The sequence below is a fragment of the Pinus tabuliformis genome, chromosome 8, assembly GCF_031772625.1.
Source record: "Pinus tabuliformis cultivar Carrire ecotype Pingquan chromosome 8, CPIR1, whole genome shotgun sequence".
NCBI classification, from domain to species: Eukaryota; Viridiplantae; Streptophyta; class Pinopsida; order Pinales; family Pinaceae; genus Pinus; species Pinus tabuliformis.
Genome location: NC_142294.1, coordinates 638,791,380 through 638,817,639, shown reverse-complemented (window position 1 = coordinate 638,817,639; position 26,260 = coordinate 638,791,380).

Sequence of the window (26,260 nt, the reverse complement as noted above, 5' to 3'; positions counted from 1 at the left end):
TATTATTATGAGTTTATATTATTGTAATAATATTAATATAATAATCATAAATATATAAGAATATCATTGTTATTATTTATATATTTATTAATTATCATAAATGGTTGGCCTTTAAAAAATTACACATAATAATTCAGTTATCACAATTCTAATTATTTTTGGATTATAATTATTATTATGAGTTATTATTAGTATAATAATAATAATTTAATATAATTGTGATTATTATTATTATTTTATATTATTGCTATAATAAAATAATAATAATCGTAATATATTATTATATATATATATATATATATATATATATATATATATATATATATATATATTAGTAAATATTATTATTATTATTATTATATTAATTATATTATTATCTTATTAATAATTCTATTTTTATATTATTATAATAGTAATATATTATTCTTATATTTTATTATTATAATAATAAAACAATATAATTGTTATTATTATTTTTATAATTTAATACTAATATTATAATTATAATAATAATAATAATAATAATTATTATTACTATGATTACTTAATTAATTAATATTAATAATATTATTATGAGTTTATATTATTATTATAATTTTAATATAATATTCATATAATCGTATATATAAATAATATGCTTGTTAATATTTATTAATAATTAGTTGGCCTATTGCCGTATATCAACCACATTGGAAAATGTGGTTGATATATATGTTTAATATACGCCTATTGGCGTATATCAACCATATTTACCTGTGAAGATATAGTTGTGCTAGTACTATAATGGAGTGAAATTTTTTTTTTAATTTACATGTAAATAGGCATATTATTGTAAAACCTTGTAAGGTATGCATACTCTTTGGTAATCATTGATAAAGTTTAGGTTAGACCTTGGTGATAGTGGATGTCCGACTAACTGATATCTCGGATATTAAACTTTGAGGGGGTGAGGGCCAATATGAGCAAGCGTAAGTTGACACACATGACAAGGTTGGCTAGATTTAGTCAAGGAGCCCTAAGTCAAGTTTAAGGGGGGAATGTTTGGTAAATTGACTCGGTGAGAGTCAATGTTGAGCAAGTGAACCAGGGGTAGTTTTGGGGCATGTGGTATTTTGTGCCCATGGATTTTATCCCATGGTATTGCATGTAAAAAGCTAGAAATAATATATTGTAAGGTAGACTATGGAGGTGAACGGTGAAGGTTCACTTGGTCGGATTGGCCAAAGAAAATAAAATTTTCATAAGTTAAATTTTTCCCGAGAAATTTTTTTGTGCATTATGTATATATTTTATTATTGTTCTTCATTTATTAATTTTTCTCTCCATAAATAAGTTAATATCTCCCCTATGTTTTCCTCAATCAAGCAATATTTCTCTTTCTCAAAATCCGACAACTACTTTAATTCAGAACCATCCAAACCCTCCTGCCAAGGACATTGCATTAAATACAAAATAACTTTCTACATGCAAGGAATTTTGACTTTCCCATAACAACAACAACTGCAGTAGTTTCATTTCCTTATTTAGGCATATCCTTCAACAAGAAGGAAGTGGAATCCTTGAAAGAGAAATAGAATATGTGATAAATGGGAATCTTTGCTTCCACCGATGTTGAATTACACTTGTCAATTGTGTGGTTGGAAAGGATCATATGATATCTATGCTTTACTCAATTTCTTATGATTCTGTGCATTGGTAAGATATTATTTAATATACAAAAAAAACTGTATATGTAAAACAATACAGTACATCAGGTCACAAATCAAAGAAGCGATAATTAATTTTGTATCCATTCTTAGCCGCTATCCAATTAGAAAATCGATCAATAGATCGCAAGAATTATGAGATGTGTGTTGGAATATTAATTCCAACTGTTGTGCAGCAGCAGCGATGCGGGACATCGCCGATGAGTGATCGCTGATATCGCATCAGCGAGCCGCAATAGAGGACTTACAAAAGAGTCGGCGTATCTGTGGTAGAACTGCAGTGAGCAGTTGAATAGAAGCAACTATTTTATTCATTTGTCCTGATCCGGCGCCCCACATTTATTCCTCATCTTTTAAGCCACCGCCATTACCATATTTTCACTCTTTAATTATTTTTGAGTTCTCGAAGGAGGAAAGATCAGATCCAGTGCTACACCATTACTTCTCAATAACTGTATTAATGAGCAGAACGACTGAAACAGAAAAGAACCAGCCTCGAGCCGACGCAACAATTATCAGTTATGGGTTTCCACATAACTGACTCAAGAAGCAGATGAGAATGTCAGAAAGATCAGATTTTGTTCATTATGAGCAGCAGAGTACAACAGAAACTTCATCAGCAAGTTAAAGCGGTGATGACCCTTTCCCGCACTATAAAATGCAGACACAGCAGTGAAGAAAGAAAAAAAGCAGAAATAGAAATAGAAATAAAAACAAGGGGAATATTAGAGAGCAGATGAGAGCACGCAACAGCGTGAAGAAAAATATTTCCAAAATAGTGAAAAGCACAGCAGTGCAGATTTGAATGTTTTTTGTTTTAAGATTGTTTGCTGTGAGACAGAGATGCCGAAACAGCAGTGCTGAGATAGAGTTGCTAAAACAGAGTGCTGAGACAGAGATGCTGAAACAGCAGTACTGAGACACAGTGCTGAGACAACAGTTCTTAGAGAAAGAGTTGTTGAGACAGCAATGCTCAGACAACAATGCTGAGACAACTGTATATGCAGCAGCATAAATGTATTAAAAGTTTTACACACAATAGTGTAAAATATCAGACAGACACAACAATGTCAATTTGGACAGATTGAAGTGCCTCTGAAGCAGGCATGTTGGAATTCCTCTATTAAGAGGTAAATGTTAATTGTGTGGAACAAAAGTGTTCCTTGGTGAATCCCTCTATCAAGAGGAAGGTGCTTTTTAAGCATCGTGTTTGGTGAATCCCTCTATCAAGAGGAAGATGCTTTTTAGCATAGATTGGTAAATCCCTCTGTTAAAGAGGAAGATGTTTTGTAATAAGAGTTGTGGAAATCGCTCTATGTGAGGAAGACTTAGTTTTATTAGTTAGTTTATTTTTATAAATAGAAGTTTCTTTTTGTGCGTTGTTGTTACACCATAACTCAAAAAATACTTGACGTCAAAAATTTACGTTTCTGCAACACCACGAAGAGTGTTGCTGCAACACAAGTTACAACAACTAAAAAAAACTGCGAGCAAAGCGATTTTTTTCCTGTTTTCGCTATATTAAGACAGAGTATTATTTTGATTAGTTTTTTATCCTGAGGCAAAGTAGAGTATTATTTTATGCTCTGGTTTTGTGTTTTAGAATTATCAGAAATCCCGAAAATAGAGTATTACTCTGTTCACATTTTTTTTGTTGTTTCGGAATTTATCAGAAAATTCCCAACAGTGGAGGCAGAGGATTTTTCCCACTGTATTTTATTTGGAATAACCAGAAATTCCTGACATGGTATCAGAGCCAGTCCATGCTCTTTGAAGACATCAAAGAAGCTGAAAGAAGATTTCTTGCTGCAGCAAATTATCCAGCAGAGCGAAAACGTTGTCAAGGTATTTTTCAGATTAATTTTATGTGTTGTTGTTGAAGAAACAGTCAGTTATTTTAAGATACTCAGTCAAATGGCAAGGTCAAAGAAGAAATTCACCAATCCTGCTAAGAATGTGTCTCCCTCTACTCCCAAAATAGAAGACAATCAACTTGAAAGCATTCTATTTGAGGCTTCAAGGTTTAATGGAAATTTTGATATGTGGGAAATAAAAATGAGGACTGTCTTATAGTCTAAAGGGATTGAAATTTGGGAATCAGTGATTGATGATAGCAAGATGGATAAAGAATCCAAGGAGTGCAATGCAAAAGCAACAAAGACAACCTTGGATGGATTGCCTGATTCTGTAAAGAAGAATATAGGAAAATATTCATCAGCAAAGGACATATGGGACAAACTTCATGACCTTCATCCAAAGGGAGCACTGACCATGACAATCAGTCAAGAAGGAAATTATGAACCCATCATAGAAGCTGAAAATGAGAAGGTTGACCTCGTCAAGCTTCAAGTAAAAGAAAGGGATGAAGAGCTCGCCAAGCTTAAGAAGGAACTTGATCAATGCAAAAGAAAGCATCATGAAGAAGTCATATCCATGAAAAATCAGTTGAAGAAAGCAAGGAAGCAGGAACATATCTTGTTAAATCAACTTGACCAAAGGCACAAGAGAGTGAACAAACTTGTAGAAGAGATTGGACAATACAAGGTAGAGGTCTCCTCCCTTAAGGTTGAATTACAAGAAGCCAGGAAGCAGGCACAAGAAGTTGAGAAGAGAATGGAGAGCAGTGAAGCAAAGAATGAAGAAATCTCCAAAATGAAGTCAGATATTATCTCTCTTACAGTAGTAGCAGTTGAAACTACTCGTAGCAAGGAAGAAACTGAGGAAGAACTTACAAAGAAGAATGATGAGTGTGAAAGATTGGAAGAAGAGATTGTCCTCCTTAAAAAAAGGTTGAAGGGATGAGAAAAATATTGAAGAGCTCTCAAGCCTTGGATGATATGCTCAGGTATCACAGATCTCCATATGATAAATCAGGACTCGGGTATGTATGTGAACCCTCAAACAAAAATGAAAATGCTTTAAGCAAAGGAGATGTGAAGAAAGCAGAAAGAAATTGTGATGCCCTTACTTCCAGCAAAGGCAAGGAGCAAAATCAAAGCTGCAATAGAAGAAATCCTACTCCAAGTAGGAAACTAGCTCCAAGAAGAAATGTTGATGGCAACAAAGATGCGAGAGGCAATGGTTATCAGCAAAGAATTTCAAGGTAGAAAGGCTTCGGAAGTACATAAAGGAAACCTCCATATACCAGGTATCAAGGTTCATTTTTTGGTTATTGTTATTCTTGTTAAAACTTTGGCCATATGGCAAAATACTGCAGAGAATTTCATAGAGATAGATGTTGTAGTCTCCGACAATCTCCAAGAAACAATTTTGCAAGAAGAAATCTTGAATTCTTATTCATGAACAATGTTGAATGCTTCAAGTGTCATAACATTGGGCATATGGCACGTGACTGTAACTTGACATGGGCCTTTACACAAGTTAGACCCATGCAAAAGAAGAAAGTTACACAAGTATGGAGAAGGAAGAAAATACAGTCTGAAAGTCCCTTGAGCTCTCCAGCCGATCTAAGTTTCTTTTGAGAAGATTCTGTCGAAACAAGATAATGCATACACTAAAGGGGAGCTTGTAATTTTTTATCATTATTGCTGAACTGTATTGACAATCATTCTTTGATGAAGATCTTCCTATAAGGAAGAGATATGGAATTAAATCTCCCATGACAACAAAGAAGGAGCAGGTTGCTGATATTCTGACCAAATCATTGGATCAGAAAAGTTTTGAGTTTTTTATGAAATGTCTGGGTATGATTGAACGCCCAGCAGTTGAAATTAAAAGGGGAGTGTTGGAATATTAATTCCAACTGCTGTGGAGTGATCGCCGATATCGCATCAGCGAGCCGCAATAGAGGACGTACAAAAGAGTCAGCTTATCTGTGGTAGAACTGCAGTGAGCAGTTGAACAACAACAGTTATTTTATTGATTTGTCCTGATCCGGCGCCCCACATTTATTCCTGATCTTTTAAGCCACCGTCATTACCATCTTTTCAATCTTTAATTATTTTTGAGTTCCCGAAGGAGGAAAGATCAGATCTAGCGCTACACCATTACTTCTCAACAACTGTATTAATGAGCAGAACGGTTGAAACAGAAAAGAACCAGCCTCGAGCCGACGCATCATTTATCAGTTATGGGTTTCCACATAATCGACTCAAGAAGCACAGTAGAATGTCAGAAAGATCAGATTTTGTTCATTATGAGCAGCAGAGTACAGCAGAAACTTCATCAGCAAGTTAAAGCGGTGATGACCCTTTCCCGCACTATAAAATGCAGACACAACAGTGAAGAAAGAACAAAAGCAGAAATAGAAATAGAAATAAAAACAGGGGAAATATATAGAGAGCAGATGAGAGCACGTAGCAGCGTGAAGAAAAATATTTCCAGAATAGTGAAAAGCACAGCAATGCAGATTTGAATGTTTTTTGTTTTAAGATTGTTTGCTGTGAGACAGAGATGCTGAAACTGCAGTGCTGAGATAGAGTTGCTAATATAGAGTTGCTAAAACAGAGTGCTGAGACAGAGATGTTGAAACAGCAGTACTGAGACACAGTGCTGAGATAACAGTGCTGAGAGAGAGAGTTGCTGAGACAGCAATGCTAAGACAGCAGTGCTGAGACAACTGTATATGCATCAACATAAATGTATTGAAATTTTTACACATAGTAGTGTAAAATATCAGACAGACACAGCAATGTCAATTTTGACAGATTGAAGTGCCTCTGAAGCAGGCATGTTGGAATTCCTCTGTTAAGAGGTAAATGTTAATTGTGTGGAACATAAGTGTTCCTTGGTGAATCCCTCTGTCAAGAGGAAGGTTATTTTTAAGCATAGTGTTTTGTGAATCCCTCTATCAAGAGGAAGATGCTTTTTAGCATAGATTGGTAAATCCCTCTGTTAAAGAGAAAGATGTTTTGTAATAAGAGTTGTGGAAATCCCTCTATGTGAGGAAGACTTAGTTTTATCAGTTAGTTTATTTTTATAAATAGAAGTTTCTTTTCGTGCGTTGCTGTTACACCGTAACTTAAAAAATACTTGACGTCAAAAATTTACGTTGTTGCAACACCACGAACAGCGTCGCTGCAACACAAGTTACAACAACTGAAAAAACTACGAGCAAAGCGATTTTTTTCTGTTTTCGCTATATTAAGACAAAGTATTATTTTGATCAGTTTTTGATCCTGAGGCAAAGTAGAGTATTATTTTATACTCTGATCTTGTGTTTTTGAATTATCAGAAATCCCAAAAACAGAGTATTACTCTCTGTTCACATTTTTTTTGTTGTTTCGAAATTTATCAGAAAATTCCCAACAGTGGAGGCAGAGGATTTTTTCCACTGTATTTTTTTTGGAATAACCAGAAATTGCCGACAATGTGAACCATCATTTCTTGATTCATTCTATACTTTTAACGAAAATGATTAATAATAAATTGGATACAGAAGAATCTATGTATTATATATAACCATAATTAATAAATTATTGACCATTAATAAATGATTGGCTTATTGGATTCGTTGGATCCCTTTGTACAAAGGCATTGCAAACTCCTCCTTTTCCTGTTGTACAAATCTATAATCAAAGGGTCATCTAATGTTGTGAGGTTGCTCATAATTTTATTTCTATCATGTGTGGATTGATCATGTATTTGGACTAAAACGATTAGTGACACACACTTATGACCAGTGAAGGATTTCATACGTAGCAGGGACTCTCGTTGCTTTAAACTCTTGTTACCTATGTTTTGTGGGATATCGTAATGAGTCAAATTATTTTTGCTAGCTAAGTGTATGTGATTCTGGATCATAATGATAATGGTATATTTTTAAATACCAATTCTCTGTTGGCTAGTTTATTCGGTATAGTCAGTAAACTTTCATATTCATTTTCAGGTTTTTTTTTACAACAATGTTATATGATTTTGGGTGAGTAATTTATTTTCTTTACTCATTTTTCTTTTTCTTAATATTTAAAGAGAAAATTTAAAAATGAAATACAAAGAAAAATATTAGTATATATTTTTTCAAAACCAAAATACATGACAAGAATAGAGTATATATTATAGTCAACAGATTTTAAATTGGGAGATTGTTATTAGAGAATATCTCAAAACCTCTAATAAATCTAAATCAACTATATTATTGGAAGTGTTATTTCTAACACCATCACTTAATGTTTACATTACAAATATCAATACAAAAATCACAAATTAAAGTAGTAAAATTTCGACATAGATGTCTATGTGATCTGGTCAACACTAACACTAAAATCCACTCATAACTTGGACCTTACCGCCTAACCCATTTAAGATACAATTGTTTCTGACCATCATTAAAAAAATATTTATAATACTATTGGTCTTTAAAACACTTTCTTCTAGACAACGTGCCAGAGAAGCAGTCACGATGCTAAACTATTCCTTTAAGAACTAGAAAGATTAAGAACTAGAAAGTATAGTGAACGGTAGCTATTTCAAAAATTTATAAATACCTATAACCACTGATTTCAATTAGGTTAAGCTATTCAGTAATTCATCATATACGTTTTTAAAATAATAATAATAATAATAAACCTATAAAACAAAATAGCGAACAAACTCAGGTCAACAAAAACCATTATTTCTCATTTTCTCCATGGCCTGCGCAGACACTGATATCACTATTTCTAATCCAATATTTATCGTTTTCTCCGTAGCCTTTCCAAACACTGATATCGCTATTTCTATTCATGGATAACATATGAGAATCATCTTCATACAATAGTTTCTATCCTGAAAAATGGAGTGGTATGCGTGCTATTAAAAAAAAAAAACTTACTATATGGAAATGATAGATTAGTTTTAATCTTATATTTGCATTCAGATGCTCCACGTGAATGTCCTTGGTCTTTAGAGTCTCATAATTTTGCACTAATACATGGTGCATACTCACTAGTTGGATTAAGTTTGACCAATCTAGCTTTTGGTTTGGTTGTACTTTTCTTTTCGACCTGCGACTCCCAATGTTCATCCAAACATACTCCAATTCTGGTGTTGCAAAACAAAAATATTCAATGAATCGTGGGTCCTGTACTCGTGGTTGTAAGAAACACATTCAGAAACCAACCTTAGGTTCCTGATTTCCTGCTCCCGCGACACTATATATAGCAATTTCTTCATGAGCATAAGGGTACAACAAGCCAAACATAGAATACAACTTCCGTCGATCATCATGAGTTAACTATACCCAATAATATTTATTGTAATGTTGACTACTCTTTAATCAGCTTCAAATGCCAATAAATCACACAATATTTCTACAGTAACACCTCCAAAATTCTGGCCAAAACTATAGGAGTCCTCAAGATATGCTTTATAGACTGCATTCTACATAATTTTAACATTCATATCATCCAAATCCTCAAAGGTAATGCATTCTGAAAATAAGAAGGTAAAGGCAGGTCCACATGAGGGGCTGAAATTTAACATTGACGGTAACACTCTCTTTAGCATTGATGAAATCCATACTTTCGGTTGCAAGAACCTCCAAATATCCATACTCTGGCCTGCGCTTGTTGTCTTGGTTTAAATTGATGTGGAGTTATCGACCTTCACTTTGCTCCTTAAACCATCTTGATGTCTTTGTTTAAATTAATCTCGAGTTATCGACTTTTCACTTTGCTCCTTAGACCATCGAAGATTAACTTGAATAGCTAATTGATGTAGTATAATGAATTGCATATTAAATTTACGGAATGTGGTTATAGTTTACCATGGTCTTGATGTAGGTTTGTAGGAATGTGGTTATACCATGGTCTTATAATAAAGTTTATTTATAACTTAAATAAATGAATTTAAAAAATTATTGTAAAATATGGTGAATCTCTATCATTTGACAATAAGTCTTTTTATATGTATATTTAAAAATAAAGTTTCCCAAATTTTAATTTAATTATCCATAATTATTTGATGAATATTAAAATTTTATTCTAATAAAAAAAAATTAAAATTTAAGATAACTCCACACCCACTTCAGTGAGACATGAACTTGAATGTATTTCTAATGAATCCTGCATTAATGTTTAAAAATTTGAGAAGTATACATGTTATACTTAAAGTTATCCATTGATTTTACTCAGAAATAGTCCGAGAAGTTTAACAAATCATGTGAATTTTAAATGTGCCCTTCCTCGACTGATTTGGCCTTCCTCGACTGATTTCAACCCTAGGCGTACAGATGGATATCGAATGAAATGTGTTCATTTAAAGGCATTATTTAGGGATTTTCTGTGACATTTCACAGTAAGCGAAGCTCATTGATGAATTCTTTGACGATTTGATGATGCTCATCGATGAATTTGAATAGTGGATAACACATAAATTATCCAATGCTAACGATAGTGTCCCGTAGGCATAAACAGAAAAATCTTGAGCGTTTCAAATTCGGCTGATGGAATCTGAAGTTGTCTCGAGAAACCCAACGTCAATGGGCTAAGGTTCTACTCACATTGTAGAGAAATAAGTTTGTTCCAAATAGAGAATCATGGGTTATTGCGGACGACTACGCACTAGCTAAAGCGATGCAAACACATATCTTTCACTTCCTTGGTCTCCACCTCTCACGAACAGGAATTCCATGGACGGTTAATTTCACAGTAATTCCACGCATAGATACAGGTGAACAATAAAAATACCTTAATATGACATAATTATATTTATGTAGATAATCCTCACATTTTTTTTGTTTCTTGGGGCTCTCTCTAACGCAAGGTTCATGTGGGTTCCGATACTATAAAAATAAATATAATTGCACATCACATAAAAATATTCATATATTATTTTTTCAAAACAAAAATACGTCACACTAATATATCACAAATGAGATCTAACAGATTTTGAATTAGGAGATTGTTGTTGACATAATATTTGAAGAACTTATAACAAACCCAAAACAATTATATTATTGTAAGTGTTATTTCTTACCCAAAAAAAATCATTTTTTTCTCAATCATTTAGATATTATGATATTATATAGTCTATTTAGGATTCACATTTAATATGGCGACATTAATGAATAATAAATAAGATTTATATATAAGTTAATTAGAAAATAAAGACACTGCATAACAAATACAAAATAATAGACATACCACATACCTGATTATTGATTGTCTTTATTAACTTCTCATTTTCATGATGAGGGAGGAAGTATCATATCTTTGATGAGTTCTTGCTTGGAATTATTTGTAGTTGGAGGTTTGTACCAACAACTAAGTTTGCATAGAGGGATACATAATTACTTGGTCCATAACCTTCAAATAGAAACCCTTTTGTCTTCCATTTTAGTTCACTTTGAGTTAGATATAAACATTGCATATATGTCCCTTATAAAACATGGAGGGCCAACATACACAACCATTGTAATACAAGTGTGTTTTTCAACTAGATAGCAGAACCATAAAATTAAATCTAATATTGATCCATATGTAGACTATTCTCCTCAACTAATTGTTGTACATAAGTTAAGTCATGGCATATATCATCACTTATGTAGAAGTGATACACCTTTAATATAGCCCTTTTGTATTCGCTACTATATAGTGCATGCCTAAATATGATACAGACCATTATGCTTAGCATTCCTAAGCATATTGAATATTTATCAAAGGAAGGATAGCTAAGTATTGTTGTGCAAGGGTGTTAGGAAATACAAAATAATATATATAGCTATGTGTCATAATAGTAAGGGTTTTAAATGTGGTATCAACAATAACACACGTTAGACTTTGATGCAAAATACTCTTTGAGAATTTTATAAAATTGGCAACAAATATTTCATTCAGGTAGCTTACCTTAAAGTAATGATAACCACTTTCATCTACATGAATTAATTCTAGTTTTCTTCATCACACAATGCCCAATATAAGTTGAGATGATGGGCCTATATTCTAGAACTCTTAAATTCTTTGTTGTGGAATTGCATTTCATAAAGGAGACTAGACATGCTAAACTACTTGTTGAAATCTACCCCACCTTATCAGAGTCCCAGACCCCTTGAACATTTTTTTATAGTGTGAATTTAAAATTCAAATGACACTACTAAAATTCGTAATGTTAAAGTAATGGCACATAATGAATATACTAACATAAAATTCCCAAATTTAGTTCATTAAAGTATAATGCACCTCATATTGAGGCACAAATCACTTTGATTGAACCCTAGACATATAAAAATACCTTATAAACCCATTACTAAGCTTTTCTTAAGTTGTATAAAGGAAAATATCAATAGTGGTTTTACAAGCTATTAAGATATCTCATAGGTTGAATTGCAAGGCATGAATTGCAAAAAAATTAACAAACTAAAAGAAAGATTAAAAAGAAACCTGACATTTAGAAATGCAGGGAAAAGGAAAAAACTATTGGGCAACATATAAGGGAGAATTATCTACATTTATTAAAAAATATCAATAATTTAGTGGAAAAAGATACAAACTACTCAAGATGCTAAAAATGGGGAAAATGATGGTGAAAATTTCACCAAATCTTCAAAAACCTTTAAATAAGTATCCAAATCAAACAAGAACACTTGAAAATGATCCAACGAAAGAAAATAGTCTGTGTCATGAATGATAATGGCATAACGTTGTAATAAATTTCAAGAGTTTAATCCAAAAAGGGGAACATAGACATAGTTAAGATAGACATCTTATTGAACATGCTATGGACTACTATATTCCAAGCCTTGTGGAAAGCATGTTTGGTTAACAGTAGAAAAAATAACTGCACATGCACTTTTAGGAATGTGCATGCATTCTCAATAATCAGGATGCATTCTTGACGATAATGTATCTTCATCTCCTGCCCTCTCATAACAATGGTAGGATTGTGTACACATTATAGAATTTGGTAACACTTTTGTCTCCATCTCCCTCCCTCTACCATTCCTCTCTCCCTCTCACTCTCTTCCCCCCCATCACTCTATTTTTTCCTCCTTCTCTATTGGTCATCACCCTCTATCTCTATCCAGCTCCTCCCTCTGTGGCCCCCCCAAATCCCTCACTATCCCTCTTGCTTTTACCCCATCACTCTCTCTACCTCTCTTCACCTCTCGCTCTCTCTCTCTCTCTGTATCTCTCTTATTCCATCTATATCCTCCCATCATCTCTATATATATCTCCCTCCATCTATCTCTCTATCCATCACTCCCTCACTATCTCTCTCCCTCTCTCCACCATCATGGTCTATCCATCTCTCTATCTATCTCTCTCTTCTTCTCCCTCCATTCTCTTCATCCCTCCACTCTTGTTTTCTCTCACTCTCTATATCAACTTTTCTCTCTCTCTCTCGCTTATTTTTTCTCTATCTCTACCTTCTTCCACTTTCTATCCTCCCTCTCCTATCCCTCAATCTCCCTTCCCTCCTTCTCTCTCTCCTCCCTCCTTTTCTATTTCTCTCCCCATGTTCTCTATCTCTCCATATCCTTCCATGTATTTATCTACCTCTCTCTATCTCTTCCTCTCTTTCTATCTCCATCTCCATCCTCTCTCCTCCTTTCTATCCCTACCTCGCTTCTTCACTATCTACCCTCCTCTCACTATCTTTAGCTTGCTTCCTCCCCATCCATTCCCCCTTTTCTTCCCTCTCTCTCTATATCTCCACCTCTATTTATCTTCTTCCATATATCTCCCTCTTCCTCCACTATCTCTCTCTCACTCTATCTCCTCTCTCAGTGTTCCTCCCCTTTCGAGTCTTACCTCTCTCCTTGCCTCCTTCTCTCTTTCTCTTTCCCTCCCCACCACTCTCTATCTATCTATTTCCATTTACAATTTTTTCTCTCTATATCAATCTCCCTCCTTCTCTCCTTCTCTCTCACCCCCACAATCCCCCATTATATATCTCTCTCTCTTCTACATCCCTCTCTCTCTCATTACCTCTTTTATCTCTCTATTTTCATTTACATATTTATCTACGCCTCACTATCTCTTATTTCCTCTTTTCCTCTATCTCCCTCCATCTCTCTTCTTTCTCCCCCTCACTTCCATGCTATATCTCTCCCTCCCACCCACATCACACACTCTCTCTTGGTATTTCACTCTCTTTATTTGCCTTTATTATTCCTTATCTCTCCTCCCATATTTCTCTAGTACACGACTTCTCTCCCTCACTCTCTTCTTTCGTCACCTTCCATCTATCCTCCATCACACACTGCCTCTCTCTCTCTCTCTCTCTCTCTCTCTCTCTCTCTCTCTCTCTCTCTCTCTCTCTCTCTCCCATCTAGCTCTATCTCTTTGTACCTCCATATCTTTTTATTTATCTCTTTTTGTCACAACCCCACTCTCTCTCTTTCTCTCCTATCTCCTTCACTCCCTCAGTTTCTCTAACTCTTCCCCCTCTTCTATTAATATTCCTATCTTTCCCCTTCACTCTCTCCATACCTCTCTCTTTGTATCTCCATCCCTCTCACTCTCTTTCTTCACCTCTCTCTATCTTCTTCCCACTTTATCTCTCATCTCTCAATCTCCCTCTCCTCCTCTCTCCCCTCCCCCTATCTGTCTATCCCTCTCTCTCTTTCTCCCCCCCCCCCCCACCACTCTATATCTCTTTATTTCCTATTATTTGTTTCCTTGTGTATCTATACTTATTCTTTACTCTCTATCTACATATTCCTCCCTAACTCCTTCTCTCTCCCCCCGCTCACTCCCTCCATACCTCTCTCCCTATCTCTCCCCAATAACTCCCTCACTACCTCTCTTTCTCTCTCGCCCATATCTATTTCTCTTCCTCTACTTGTCAATGTCTATAGTTCACTGTCTCTCCTTCCCTCTTTCCCCCTATTTCCCCACCTCACACTACTTTTATCCCTCTCTGTTCATCTCCCCTCTCTCTTACCTCCATATTTGTCTCTAGCTCCCTCCTCCTCTCCCCCTCTCCCTCATTCCCTCACTATCTCTATCCCTCTCCCCCACATAAATATCTATATCTCCCTTCCCCACTATATCCATATCTCTCCTCCTCCCTATTTCTCCCTTTGACTCTATATGTTTCCCTCTTTGTCTTCCCATATATATGTATATCCCCCCACCCCTCTCTAATGTGGGAGAATCATAAAACTCAATTGACTAACATGTCAATCCATTTGCCAATGGAGTTGTTTCCTCAAAGTGTGGATTTGGTTATATTAGGAGAATCCTTTGTTTTCCATGTAATTGACTAAATTAATATTTTGTTAAGTTGTTGGAGAAATTTAAGAGGCTTTATTTTGCAACAAAAATTGGACTCTTTGATCCACAATTTGTGGATCTAGAAGAAATCACGCTATTGTATTAATTCATTGTTTGAGTTAACAAAATAGGAGAGAGAAAGAAATGTGTGTGGAATAATTGTTATTTAATGGATTTATTCCATAATCAGTGCTTTTACAATCTTCCCCTTTTATTTAATTGAATGAACACATATGTTATAATCTTTGCAGGCATTTGTGTGACACCATGAACTCTAATTTAAATCTTTGTACCTGAGGCAAAGGCATTCATGCCATTATGAATAGACTTGTACAATATTATGTTATAACATTTAAGGATTTGAGATTGGATCATGGAGGAGAGGAATTACAAGAGCTTGTCAGCAAAAGGAGACAAGACCTGAAGATACAAGCAGAGGAGGTGAACATTTAGAATATTTCCATTTTGGTAGGGGTTTGTAACTTTACAACACCAGGAGGCGCTACTTAAAATTTTGTCATAATAGTTTTATCAACAAATACTGATGGGCTGGAGGTTCGATCGAGAAAGGTCGAAAGGAGAATTCATGCAAGAAAAACCGGGCTTGATGTGTAAAGTTGACCAATATGGAGAGCACTAGGATGAGGTGGAGCATTTTATTGGAAGTTAATACTGACGAGTGCACCCTTGAGTATTGTTGACTCTGTCTCGAGGTGAAAGGATCAAGCCCAAAACACTTCAAGCATAATTAAACGTGGTGATTGATGGAAATATTTATATTACCTAGAGTCTCTCTCCTAGAAGGAATGTATTCAGCCTAGTTTGGGAGCATCAGGCTAATTCAGAGACGGGATGATGTGTAAAAGTGGTGACATATGGGTCTCACTAATACGAAAGAGGCAACAATAGCATGTATTCCAGCTATGAGGCAGAGTGAAGTGGGACCACAATAAATGTTTTTCACATGTTTATAAGAGCCAGTAATGACAACTAACTGAAGCTAAGAATGACAGCTATCGGGAAGAATTCCCATTACCTAGAGTCTGTCTCCCTAAACATTTCCTTTATGCACACCTTGGGACAAATAGGGTGATGTAAGCCTAGGATGAGGTGTACAAACTATCAAAATAGGGGAGTTTTGATGCAAGTTTTGAGGTATGGTTGCATGGCATAGAATGGGATCAAAGTGTAAAACATCTGAGGAGGTTATGAGATGGGGTTGGGTGGTTCATAATACCTACTAACAAGGCTTAAGTCATGATTTTTAAATAAAAGTAAGCCCTCCTCTTTTTATTATTGTTACAAGGCTCGGTTGCAGTGGTTCTAACTCAGCTTCGGGAGTCCAAAGGCGTTATTCTTCCTAAATTACTCCTTTTCATTGTCATTATTTGGGTTGCATAACCCAATTTTTTCACATATGTTGGGATCTATGATTAGAAATGGAAGTGAAGGGAACGTTTGCATACAATGGTTCTTGAAGGGACTTGAGGGTTTATTTCAATTTTGACCAGATGTAGAGTAAGAGATATGGTTGCATCATTAGTGGTATCAAAGATGGATAACATATTTGATTGAATTCCTTGGAATTGAAGAAAAATATTGTAGTAGTGATAATTTTATTTTTATTTGATTGCTAATTAAAGCTAAGGTATGAAAAGTTCTTATAATGGTGCAAATATTACAAGATAGGAATGTTATCTATGAAGTGTGGATTATAGAGGAAGACATAAGCAAAATTATTGGACAAGATTGAAATAAGTGAAGTGAAACACAAGGTTATAGTTGAGAAGTAAGACAATTGATTGAGATAGATTTACAATGAGTAAAGATGATTGAGAGATTGTAGTAGTGATTAACGGAATTACGTGAAAATAATGAGTTTTAGTTTCAGCTAATTGAAAAGTGCTAAAGTAAGTAGCATAAATAAGAATTTATATAGTGGAAATTGCTACAATGACGAAGCTATGATAGAGAGTCGGTAAAGCTCTTAAAGCAAACTTTGTGGCAGAAAATTTACAACAAGGAATGTTGAAAGAAGATTTAATTTAGAGATTGAAGATAAGGGAATAATGGGAGTTCTCAGAAGGAGGTTGTAAGAAGAGTGCATAAGCTAGAGGAGAGAAAAGGAGTTCTCATAGGTTCTAAAGGGAAGAACTACTGGTACCAAAAGCGTAAGCTTAAGAGGAAGCTTGGTGAGGTATTGGTAGTAGGAACATAGGATTACTATAAGAGAGGGCTTGGTTTCAACTTGTATTGGGCATGGAGAAGCTCACATAAGAGAAGATGAGGATGACTACAGATACATAAAGGAAAATTTTAGGAGGAAGCGACAGCAAGAAGAAAGAAGATTCTAGGAAATTTGGAAAGAAAGAGAAGAAATTGAATGATGAAGAGTTGGACAAAGAGATGGTTGAGATAAAGGAAAAACTTAGCGATTTGAAGAAGTTCCTACAAACAAGGATTATATATAGGGAAAAAGGTCAAGTGGCATGTAGAGGATTTATTTTTTAAGAAATTAATGGAGAGGGTAGACAGGGAGAGGAAACACTCACAGAAACTAATTATGTGATGACAGAATCCATTTATGAACAAGAGAAAGGACCAATAAGTCAAGAAGAATATAATGATGATGAAAGGATGGTTTTAATTTTAATTATTTGTGTGAGCATGTATTTGTAGGTACCAAATATGATGGAATTGAACAGATTCCAGAGACAGTGGAAAAAAGTAGAAATTCCACAAAGGAAAAAATTTTCTTATGGATAATGTTGTAGCGGCTACAACCACCCTCCAAAAGTTTTCCTTAGCTTCATTTTGGAGCCTCCCTACTAACCATCATCAGTGTCATGTCATTCACTGTCAAGCACATCAACTTCATTTGTTTCGTAGACTCTTGTCAGCTCATGCATGCAAGTTTGTTCCACCCCCTTCATATGCTGCTTTCAAGACTTAGTGTTAGTTTTTGGTTGAGCATCTCCCTCTGGGAATTGTGCAATTATGGAGGGGAACCAGCCTTCCTCCAGAAATTGTGCAAAACCCAACTCGGAACCCAACTGGACTCTAAAATTGTGCAATTCTTATTGACAATCTTCCTCTAAAAAATTGCGGAATTCATCCTAAGACAGCTACTAAGCCCATAAATTCCACAATTCTAGGTAGAAGTTACCCACTTCTTTGATAAATTGTGCAATACATCTGGGACAGCTAGCCCAACAACTAGTAGAAATTGCACAAATCCAGTCATGCAGCCTATTCATCTTAGAAATTGTGCAATATAGTCAGACATGCCTCCTTGAGAAAAGTGTGAGGTCTGACCCAAGATAGCTGCTCAACTCAGAAATTGCGAGATGCAGTCAGACAAGATTCCTTCATAAAATTGTGAGGTCTAACCTAGAATAGCTCCTCAACCCAAAAATTGTGTAATCCTAGGAGGAAATCACCTATTCCTCCTAGAAATTATGTAATTCCTTTGGAACAACCATATCTACTCAGCTTAGAAACTATGCAGATTTCCATCCGAGGCTCGCAGATCAATGCATGTGTCTTCAATTAGCATTAGTTCGCCACCATCGACAATCATGAGGATGTCGAAGGGTTGGTCTCACCACAACCATCTGAGTGTTAGTGATGTCTTGCATGGCTTTCTCAAGCCATTTTGTCTCACATGGGTACATGTGCGGATTGTATGTAATGCCTTGTTAAGTGGAAGTTCAAGTGTCGATATTTAATTGTAGCAGTCATAGAGTAGTTGAAGGGTCATGAAGGTATATGAACAATTAGAAAGGGGAATGTAAAGGGTCACCCCACCCTTTGCTATAAATAGTCCCTCATAACTCATTGTATAGGCTTTTGGTCATCGGAGCTTCCAATTCGAGAATCTTGGAGAAAGCTTGGACAATATTTTAACGAGCCTTGGCTTCTCCACTACGAAGATCTAATATATCTGTTTGGAGGAGCAAGCTACGATGAATGTAACATTGTACTATTGAAACTAGTAGTTGGTCGTGGATGTATTGTATGAGTAGAACTTACACTTCTTAATATAACAGAGCCATCATGTTTCATGTATATGTTGTTTTGTATTTCAGCTATCTGTTTACTTTAAATGATATATGTATCTGCTTGATTATTCATGCATTTGTAGTTATTTTTAGTGTATCTTTGTTCGTGTGTTCCCTTCTTAACTTTTTGCTATCGTAGTGTTTCAAGGGGCACACTCACCTATCTTCTGTGTGTTAGAACCACTCATACACCTTCCCTCACTTGCCACATATGTCACACCCTTCCTACCAACAAGGACATCTTACATTCGTCTGTGTGAAACTATGGTCAAGCTAATACCATACGACCCACTGCTAGGACTCCTACTCCAAATGGTCTAAGGTCTAATCAGAACTTCTTATCGGGGAGATCCCGTGACATGTTAGTGGGTCCAGCACTGTTAACATTTTGGTGCTAGAAGGAGGGTGAGCTCACAAGCTAAGTCCTCACATCAGTTTTGAATATCTACATATCTATCATGACTAAATATACAATTTGTCTTTCACAGTGTATGTCTTATGGAAATGACTTCATTATCTCAGAAAATATATCGGATAAATAGTCACATAAAAGATACAATTATGGAGGGCACATAGCCTTGGCTAGGCACGCAGTCGTTGTTGTAGGCTCATGAAAAAGACATGGAATCATTGAAGAATACAAGACCTATGTGTTGTTTTTCTACACACTTCGAGGGCACCTAATGCATTGGTGTGCCACACTTCCTGAAAAATGTATTCATTCTCTTACTCATGTGGTCGTAGAGATAGACCGTGCTTTCAATCACTTAACTATAAAGCACTTAACAAAGAAATTCTGGAATTATGAAAATAACCCGATGAATCTGTTGAAAATTTTTATGCATGCTTCTATAATCTTGCATACCGATTTCTCAAAGATGAAATTGATTGGGAATTTCTCAATGGAATATTTGAGTATCTTCTTTACATATCCAAAAATCCACAATTCTTGAAATCACTCAAATCCCACTCAACACACTTCAATGATGGAGCTATGTAGTCACAGATAGGCACAATTGTTGTCACAAGTTACTATCCTCCTTCACCTCATCAAAATCCTCCACCACCGTAGAGTAATGTGGGATATTATTCTCACACATTTGTTGAACTATCACATCCTTCCACCCCACCTGTTCTTGATATTTTCACAGATTTGGCTTGCGATCCTGTTGGATGTCACATGGATTCATTCTCTCAACCTCCATCCTTGCGTTCTGTTGATCCTACGAATTGTATTGTCTTGTGTTCTTCCATTCCGAACACCTCACCTGCTGTGAATGAGGATTAGGTTGTTAATGGAGTTTATGTTATGAACCCAACCTGTGCCATAATTCATGATGAGTATGTGCAGAAATCTAAGGAAGAACCCACAGTGAAGAATGACTCCCTTCCATCTATTCATCACTATCTCTATCCTGACATCCCTTGTGATTCTACCACTATTGATTTCCCATGCAAAAAATCATTTCCAAATATTTATACTTCTGATCGTTCACACTACACATCAGATGTAAGTCTGTCATTAAATTGCTGAGAGGACACATCTTCCTCTAAAAATCTGTCCAATATGTCATCTACCATTTCTGAAAAACATGGAGGGTGAACATACTTGCTTCTTGTCTACCCCTTTGCACGATTCATCAAATCACGAGGATTTCGAAAAACATCCTGAATTTTCTGATCTTGGTTGTCATGATCTCTCGACTTCCTTATCTAATCGCGATGTTGATTCTATTGTTGTTAATATGTCTAAGGCACTGGTCTATGATGATCTATCTTTCGATGAAATCAAATCCCCCCAGTCTATCGAGGCACTTCAACCTGAGCTAATGGTTATGTTAGGCCCTTGCTATCCTGAGGTTGGTTTCACATCCGATCAGGAAATTGCTGAAAAATGAAAGTATCCTCATCACTCTCTACTTTGCATTGATGATCAATCAAACACCAAGATTTTTCTTCCTCCACTCGAACTACACGATACCATCACTCATGCACTGGAGGAATCTTATATAGCAAGCACACTTGCACAGCTTATTTGTTATACCTTTCTCACATTTTCTTGCATATCATAGTCAAGAGAATGCACGGACTCAACATCTACACGTAGTGTAGCACGACATCATGGTAAGTCCACAGAGTGCATGTCATGCACTTTTTCTTACTTCTTTCCTGTGGATGCACTTAAGCTAAGAGTGTGTTTTTCTTCATCATTATATATTTCATGCTTGCTGGTTTACACAACTGCGAGGTTCATGAACCATGCCTTCACCAACATGGGTCAACCAATGCGTTGGTGGCTGCATTGGAAATATCATTTCACGTGATCAAGCCCATGCACTATTAGCTTAGGAGTATGAGTGGTGTTTTCTTTTGAGTTGTTTGCTTGCATGCATGTTTTCTTCCACTTCTTGCTTTGCTTTTTGGTTTGTTTGCTTGTTTATGTATGTAGGTTAGTTTTGCATGAACCATGTGCAACTCTTGAAACACGTTGGGTAAAGTAGAAGAGGACTTGTACAACTATCAACATTTGCTTATCTGTTGTCCGCTCTCTTATGTAAGAACTTGTTGTCTTCATTACATAATACATCAATGGAAAATATGTATTATTCAAAGTGAACCTTGGTGAAAACACAACACTTGCATGCTAACTAGTATCATCTACTCTAGTCGGTTGTTTTTGGTTTAATCCTTGTTAGCTCAGTCAAGTAGAGTAAGGTGGGGGGGAAAACCTTAACAAGCACGTCAGAGGTATATATAAACTAATTCTTTGAAGGAACAACCTCTTATCCTCTCAATAAATCGAGATCCCTCTTCCGCCTCTGAAATGAATAAGTGCTATGCAGGCTTATGAAAATCAAAATGAAAATGTGAAAAAGTGAAAATTTTCAAAAAATGGGAAAATGAATAAGGAAAAATAAGAGAAATGTTTCCTGTGAAGAGAGTTGATGCAAGTAACTCCATCGGGGTATTGACCAGGTTTGCTGGCAAAGGAATGATGCTTATGTTCTTGCGTGACTCCACCAAGGTACTGTCTAGCACTGCTAGCAGTGGATCAACACCATATATGAAACTAAAACTCTGATGACTATACTGATTATGCGCCAATATACCCCTCATCCTCAATCAAAAAAATGCGTTGGATTGGCTTGGAATGTTTTTTGACTGACCAAGGGCTTGGTTGATGCTACATCTTGTAATTAAGCAGTTGCGAAAACCAACAGGACCAAAGAACTGAACTGTACCTCTAGAGGTGTTAGACTTGATTTTCATGAACAAGGTCCATTTAGAGAGCTGGAGTTCTACTAGTGTGTCACCAAGTGTTGTAGAGGCTACAACCACCCTCTAGAATTTTTCCTTAGCTTTGTTTTAGAACCTCCCTACCAACCATCCTCATAGGTATTTCTCACATTGTCAAGCACATCAGCTTTAGCTATTTCCGAGAGTCTTGTCAGCCTGTGCATGAAAGTTTGTTCGACCCCTTTCATAGGTTGCTTTCCGAACTTCATATCAGTTGCTCATTGAACAACTTCATCTGGGAATTGTGTAATTCTGGAGAGGAACCAACCTTCACTCCAAAAACTGCACAAACCCAGCTGGACACCTAGCTTGGCTCCAGAAATATGTAATTCTTCCTGACAATCTTCCTCTTAAAAATTGTGTAATTCATCCAAGAAAAACTGTTCAGCCCAACAATTACACAATTCTGGGTAGTAGTCACCTGATGCTGCCACAAATTACACAATCCCTTTGCGAAAGCCAGCCCAGAAGTTAGCAGAAATTGTGCAAATGAAGCCAGGCAGCATGTTCCTCTCAAAAATTTTGCAATACAATCATACATGCTTCATTAAGAAAAGCACGAGGCATGACCCAGGACAGCTACTTAGCTTAGAAATTGTGAGATGTAGTCAGGAAGGCTTCCTTGAGAAAATTGCGAGGTTTGACACAAGAGGGACGCTCAGCCCATAAAATGCACAATCTTGGGAGACAGTCATCTGTTACTCCAAAAAGTTGTGTAATCCCTCTGGAACAACCATCTCTTCTCAGCCTAGAAACTCCGCAGATTTACATCCCATGTTCGCAGACTGATGCATGGGCCTTCAGGTTGACTGGTTCCCTCCAGGATCGAGAAAAAATTATTTTCATGCATCGACTGCTTTTCCCAAGGTAATATGCAAAGGCATCCCTTGATTCGATTTGTTTTTAGTAGTTGGAAGTTACGGGCAAGGAACATTTCAGAAACCTGCCACCAAGTGTCGATTTTCCTAGATTTTTGGCATGCACATCACAACCTTGATTTTATTAAAACTCATCAACAAGCCATTGCAGAGCTCATTCCTCACATTGACCTTGTATTTTTGACATCCCACTTTCCATCTAGGAGTCGTGGACACATTCTGCTTAGTTGTTTAAGGGTAATACCACTTTTTCATGTCTTATGTTGTGCTTCTATTGTTTTTTGTATTTCTCTTTTTGTGAGTGTTGTATGATTGATTTCAGTGAGTGCTTGTTGTCATTTTGATGTATACTAGCTTATAGAAGCATTGTTTCAGTTTTCATTCGCGTCTCACTATTTTCACATGCATGACATTGTTTTTGTACACATGGTCATCGTTGCAGCGACTCGCTTCACACACATGCATGCTTTCCCATTGTCTGAATCCTATACTTGTTGTTTGCGTGTATGATCATTCACTCTTGTTTACAGTCATCTCATCATGCATTCAAACTTCTCATGTTTTCAGCCACCCATCGGCCATTCTGGGCTGCATTCGCCCTAACCGTGCCTTGCCTGGCTAGCACTGCACATTTTCGGAAGCGAAGGCTTTGCCTTCCCTCTAGAAACTACGCAAGTCTAGACCAACACTAACCTCTAGGCCTTCATTGCACATTTCTTGGAGGCAGCGTCCTGCTGGCCCCAAAAATTGCGCAATGCAGTTCGATGGTTGCATGTCACTACTGAATGAAATTTTGCATTGCGTAGTTTCAATCCTCAGTAGGTCAGGTTGGAATATACATTGCATAGTTATAGAAATCAGTCAGCCTGCCCATAGCCTGGACTGTGCCTTGCATAGTTTTGGTAGCTAGTCTCCCGACCTCTCGACGGAAATTACATGACCTTCATGATCAATAACATAGGTATGTTTCAAGTCAGTCCTCAACTTTATTTTAGTTTTCTATTGACATATTGCTTTCCACGAGTATTTATATGTATCCAGGCATCACAGGTGTTCATCATCCCCCCAGTAGCACAAGTAAAATGGTTCCAGGATAACAGATTCAAAGACACTATTAAGAGTTCAACTGGGGATGCAGTGGATCAAGTTTCTATGAACTTGCCTTTCCACGAAGACATCAAATTGTTCATGGAAAAGGATATTAAGATGAATGGAAATGGAACTACAACAAGAAACACCATGAGTAGTAGTAGAAGGCAACACACATGCACACGATGGATTTAAGAGGAAGGTTGTTGATAGAATAGAGGTAGAGCCAAGATGCAAATTCAAAGTAGATCCACTCATGATGAAAACAACCTTTGAGATTGAGGATATGAGGTGATGACACAACATGAAGATTGCAAGAAGGCAGAGATAGGAACAAAAGACGATTTACATGTGCTGAAGTAGCAACTCAAGGTAGAATACGAGCTACATAAATGAGAGAATTAGTTGCAACGGGAATAGGTACAATAGGAAATATGTGTTAATAGAAGGTGGTCAAAGTATTGTTTTTTAAGACAACAATAGGATTCTAAGAGAGAATTCTTTCAAAAAGAACAAGATGAAAATTGAATTTTTAGGACTAGTTGCATCTAAGGGAATAATTGGTTATCCTGTGAATTTTGTAAACAAAGAATCGAGTATTCCTTTGAATCAGGTGAGAAAATAGGTGGACTCTTGTGGTTGATTTTTTCAACAGTTAGACACGCATGTTTTTGAAGGGAAGTGGGAGAAAACTCTTGTAACTCACACATCACATGTTCACAGCTAAATGGAAGAAATTGCTTGAGGGTGACAACAAGAGTAATAAGTAGAATGATTTCTGGTTTAATGAAGAACTTAATGATTTATAGGTTGATAGGTGTCAAAGATACATATTGGAGACAAAAAAGGTACACGGAGAAGAGGTTGAAGACAGTGAGAAGGAATTTGAGAGAAATGGAGGAAGTAATTTGGTTTGGAAAAGAATTAGATTGTAGAAATGTGAAATGGCTAACAAAAGAGTGAGTAAATCCATCTATCGAAGAGAATACAAAAATGGAAAGATATCGAAATTTTATTGTGTCAAGTGCACATCAGCAGCATAAACATCAAAATAATTTGAAAGAGCAGATAAACACAAAGCATACTTTTTTTCTAATTTCAAAATCTTAAATGTCAATTGTATTTTTTAAAATATTTTTGGAGATGTGTCTACTTATGAAGGTGAAAATAAGCCAAGAGGTTTTGAATATGGATACAATCCAAAGGATGAGGCTTGGAATGAAAGAATAGGAGTTTTCACGTCTTACATAGGGCATTGCTAAAGTAGAGGAAAATTTCTAGGAATATAAATATGCAATATATAACTAGATTTTTGCATCAAACCAATAATCAAATGAAAATCAAGGTATTACTCGAGAAGGTAAAAGAGGAGTTGGATGAAAAATGAGTACAATTAACTATTGGAATGACCTCAAATTTGTTGCAGTATAAGGGCAAGATGTGAAGGATTATATTTATGTTTTTAAGGATGGACATATTCCACTATAGACAATGAATATGTGGAATGTGGAAGCAACATAGGAGTTGTATAATATAACCTCTACAAGTGAACAAGGAAAATAAAGATTGATTGTTACAATAGAGGAGTCAAAGGAAGAATTTTGGAGACAACAGGTGAAGACAGAGGTAAAAAACAAAGTAACTAGCAGAGGATGCATGGAGTAGGATTTTGAAAATTTGGAACCTTGGTAAACCATTGGTTTGATTTCCAAATGTTTTGTCAAGGAGTGATGTGTCCAATTCAAAGAGATATTAGTAAAAACCAAACAAAGTGTAAAAGGAACAATATCGAGGATAAAGACTTTCAAGTGGATGAACAAAAACATCACTACAGTTATGGGTAGATAATTTATAACATAGGATGGATCAGAGAGGTTACACAAAATAAAAATTAGGTTTGGGATCCTAGATGGTTGTAGGAGGTAACAAAGAACAATAAAATAGTAAAGAAAATGGAAAGCTACAACATAAAACATGGGATCTTAGAGGACTTCAACAACCAAAGACTCATGCTCAGGAGATTATGAATAACTTGTCCCTTTGGATTATGATGCAAGAGCATTGTAAAATTC